Below are 4,926 nucleotides of genomic sequence, written 5' to 3'. Positions count from 1 at the left end.
TAAGGATACAATTGAGACTTGCCATGAGGTGCATTTCAATATCTCAATAGTGTTGTTATTCCTTAAGCCTAAACAACAAGAAATATTTATCCATGATTAACAATTTACACTAGCACCCCAACCCCATCCTAAAGCCACAACCTATACATAGCCTAGCTACAGAAAAACAATTGCTGTGCCAACAGTACCAGGACCACCGTATATAGCTTATGGTATCCCCCTGAGGACAAGAGGCTAATAAAAATACATTCCCCCGACCAATAGACCCTCCTTTAGCTTACACAGAAACTTATGATGAAAATGGAAAACACATAGTTAATATAAATGACAAATGGGTTGAGGTGTAAAGCCTGCCCTTTAGTTAAAGATTACAAAGACGTAAGAATGGGTGTGCTTTGACCAAGGATCAGGGAAGTTCTTTAAGAAAGCAGTTGAATAGGTCATATGAAAAAAAGGAAATTCCCTTGGAAATTAAAAATAGAATAATATAAAATTAACATAGATATATTTTAGAGGCACTTCAGAGTAGTAGGCTTTTAAACAATAGACTTTCGCTACTTTAAGTGTGTTTTACTGGGATTTGAGTTTAGAAGTACGAAAGCTTACCAATAATCATAAGTATGCTTTAAAGTTAAAGGTTAATGAAATAATTAATTATAGGTATGCTTTAAAGTTAGAAGTGAACAATAGGTCAGGCGTCATGTAGTCTAGTTACGTCGCCTAGAACCTGGTGATTGAGGTGAAAACCTAAAAGCTTAAACATGATTGACTAAGGTTACAGAAAAATATTTTAAACAGTGTACTCAATACCTTAGGTAATCAATGTATGTCAGAAAAGATTGTAATTCTTGAAAATTATGTAAATCAAAAATATTTTGGGCTTTGAAGCTATCCATTAACTACCTGAAAAAAACACCTATAAAAAAAAGTATAAAAATAAAGGTCCCTCCAGGGGCAGCAGAGATGTTTTCTGGAGGCTGCTCGTAACCTGTCTTCCCGACTCTTCTTTCACAGATGCTACTCCTCCTTCAGGTCCCCTGGAACCCCACTCCCTCCAGTCGGGGCTGGACCTCTGTAGTAATCCTTAGAGAGAAAAACCAAACATTGCCTAGTGCTCTCAGCACACACGACAGGACTCTGCTAGTATTTGCAGACATCAGTGTGTGTCTGAGCATCAACATGCTTTAGATAGGAAGGAGGTAGCTCTTGGTGAGTATGAGCCATGTCAAGGGCTTTCTTTGATTTCCCTCCCATTGTAGCCAGTTTATAGTTTTGCTGTTCCCAGGAACTCTGATTATTTAATATTAGCAAGAATTGGACACATCTTTCACTGTGCTGGTCTGGTATTTCTGGTAGCTCGGAGGGATCCTGCCTCTGGTGAAGCTGGTGGTGGTGTATTCTCAGCATGCCCAGGGCTTCCCCTCACCTCCTCTTCTTCCTGCTCCCCAGAGCCCTGTGTCAGCAGCAGTGACGGCTGAAGTAGGTTCTGGCAGGAAAACTCTGTGGCCCTGGAAACGGTATTTAACCCTCCTGTGGATCCAAACGGCAAAGCCATCATGACAGGAGCTGCTTCCTTCACTGCTCCATGAGCTGTGACGAGGAAAGGGGACTGTAAGACACTCTGTAGATCCTATGGACAAGTCCCATAGGGTGATGACTCACCAGCTCAGGCCAGCGGCCATGACCAGACCCTCCTAAAAGCAGCTGCTTAGTGGGAATCCAGAAAGCTAAAAACGGGAGACTTTTCACCCATATTAGATGGACATTTACAGAAAAACTGGATTTTCTGAAGTGAGTGTGAGATGTACCAATGCTATGAGCAAGTGTCCTTCTTGTGGTTAAGTCAAGATCATGGGCACTCTCCGTGTGGCACTTTATATATATCACATATATATTTTACAAAGTATATATTTTAAAAATACATTAAATTGTTTCTTAAATTTTTTGAAGAAGGAGAAGAAAACAGATTTGGCATAAGTTATGGGACAGTCACAATTGACGCTTTCTTATGTACGAGAGACATTGACAGTCAGCCCCATGTGGTTTAGGTAATTTGAGAATATAGCTTTAAAAATCGTATTACAGGCAGCAGTACTTAAGATCAATACAGAGGCCATTTACCTTTTTATTATGTATTTTATTAGCACTTACCAGCTTAATGTATAAAAAAAAGACCTCTTGCATGTCAGAAGGGGAAGACTGCTATAATGAGTGACACAGGATGGTGACACCAAGGTCCTTTGTTTTAAGAGAGGAAGTCCTTGGAGGTTTTCTGCAGAGTGTGCCTTGCAGGTCCCAGGGAGGTGGTCTCCCAGGAAGGACAACTTAGGAGGGTCAGAGAGGCCTTCCTTGGCAGGTGGTGGCTCTGGGAAGACCAGGAGAAGGAGTTTAGGAATGGGGTAGGGGGAAAGGGGCCCATCCAGACAGAGGGACCAGCTTCGGCAGAGGCCTTAAGCAAGGCGAGGCTGGCAGGTTGCAGACCAGCATAAGGGACAGTGTGGCCAGAGCCTCACGAACTGGGAGGAGCCTGGGGAAGACAGGAGACAAAGAGGTGTGTGGTTTCCTTCATTGTATGAAAAAAATCTGGTTCATTAAGCAAATCCTTACTTGTTAGGGAACTGAAAAGTTATTGTGTCCATAATAACATTATTGTTATTTTTATTTTAACAGAACAATCCCATTTCTGGGGACTCTGAGGATGCAGATTTATATATCTAGGCATGTTTTAAAGTCCTGTTGCTTTTCCTTTTCAAAGCAGACAGATTCAGTTTCATGGCTTCCCTCTTTGATCCACTCCCCTAAAAGACTGATCACGCTTTTGTTTTACTTACGGTTTTCCCCTGTGAGTTTAGAGGATTTTGTTCTTTTTCTGTTTTGTGTTACTTTAAAATTTTTTTTATGTGAATGCTTAAATCCTGAATTTGGATAGTACACTTGTCCTCCTCTTAACATATATAAGGCTCTCAGAAATCCTTAACTTTAAAGTCTTCCACTTGTTTTCTTTGTTTTTATCCACCACTCAATTCTCTTTGTTTTAAACTAATTTTCTGTTGTAGGCTACAAATAATTAAATCAGCACTAGCTGTGACTGCTGTACGGTTGGCACTTTATTTTTAAAACTTTTTGGTTACATTCACAACCCTTTTCATTTTTTATTTCTAGACAGGGTCTCACTAAGTTGCTAAGGCTGAGCTCAACATTTTGATCCTCCTGCTTCAGCCTCCTGAGTTCCTGGGATTACAGATGTGGGCTGCCTCACCTGGCCTAAGTTTTGTTTTTAGTATGAAATAATTTCAAACTCAGAAGAAAGCAGTAAGGATAGCATAAGGAACTTTTACTTTCCCATTACCTTTGAAAGTTACTGGTTGAAATCATGCCCTGTCACTTCCAATGTCTCAGTGTGAGTTCTTACAAACAGGGAGATTCTCCTACATTAAAATCAGGAGATTGACACTGATACATGGCTGCCATGGAATCAGACTCCCTTCAGGCTTGGCTGGTTGTCTCCCGTGTAGACAAGGATCTAGTGGCATGTAGGAACGTCTTCTAAGCCCCGCTGTTTGGAACTGTCACTCGGACTCCCTTGACTCACATGTTGAAACTCAGAGTTGACAGAAGTATCAATCATGTCCTCCCTGAAACTCTTGGGGTGGCACATGATACCGATCTGTCCCATTATTGGTGATCATAACCATGATTAAAGTGATGGCCACCAAGTTTTTCCACTAGAAAGATACTCTTTATCCCATATCTGAAATTAATCAGGATTTTGTGGACAACTGCTTTGAATCTACACAAAGATCTCACTCCCCATTAAATTTTCCCCAAGTAGCTTTAAAGTTAGTTGATGTCTCAAGGCAGAATGGATCATTACTCTCATCATTGGTAGTCTGCTGTAAGGAAAGTTTTTCTTTCCTCCACATTTAGATCTTCATTTATCAATTTATGTCAGCATGGACTCATGAAATCCTATATTATTCAGTGGATCATAGTCTGTTGCTATGATTATTATTGACTTTCAAGACTTTCTATAGGTGCATGATAATCACATTGAATCACGGGTTCATTGTGCCATACTCCTACATGTTCATGACATAATTTGATCAGTTTCATTTCCTTGGACTCCTCTTGGCCTCCCCTCCTCTCTACCTTATCTCTTTCTTTCCTACTGGTCTCCCTTTTATTTTCATGAGATCCCCTTTACCCTTTTTTCCCCCTCTATGGCTCCTACGTATGAGTGAACACATATAACCCTTGACTTTGAGTTTGGCTTATTTTGCTCAACATTATGGTCGCTAGTTCCATCCATTTTCTTGAAAATAACATAATTTCATTTTTCTTTATAGCTAAGTAATACTCCATTGTGTATATATACCACACTTTCTTTATTCATTCATCTGTTGGAGGGCTCCTAGGGTGGTTTCCATAACTTGACTACTGTGAATTGTGCTGCTATAAACATGGGTATATATGCATGTGTCTCTATGGTATGCTCACTTCAATTCTTTTGAATAAATACTGATGAGTGGCATAGCTGCATCTTGTGTGGTTCCATTTTTAATCCTTCGATTGATATTGGTACAGGTTAACTCTTACATGAAAAAAAGTATTCAACATCTCTAGTTATCATGGAAATAAAATCAAAACCACACTGAAATTTTATCTTGCTCCACTTTGAATAACAGTCATCAAGAATATAAATAATAAGTTCTGGTGAGGATGCAGGGAAAAGAAATGGCTGTACACTGTTGATGGAAATGTAAATTAATATGATGATTTATCTTGATGATCAAATTGTCCAAAATTTGGCTAGGAATCCCTTTACATTGCTATCTGTGATATTCTCATATCATTCTTCCAGTGTTTTCTTACTTCCTGTTCCAAGATGATCTGGGTTCACATTATGTGTTCTGTGCTCCAGTCCTG

The sequence above is a fragment of the Ictidomys tridecemlineatus genome, chromosome 3 (genome assembly GCF_052094955.1).
Source record: "Ictidomys tridecemlineatus isolate mIctTri1 chromosome 3, mIctTri1.hap1, whole genome shotgun sequence".
NCBI classification, from domain to species: Eukaryota; Metazoa; Chordata; class Mammalia; order Rodentia; family Sciuridae; genus Ictidomys; species Ictidomys tridecemlineatus.
This window is presented reverse-complemented; position numbering follows the sequence as displayed.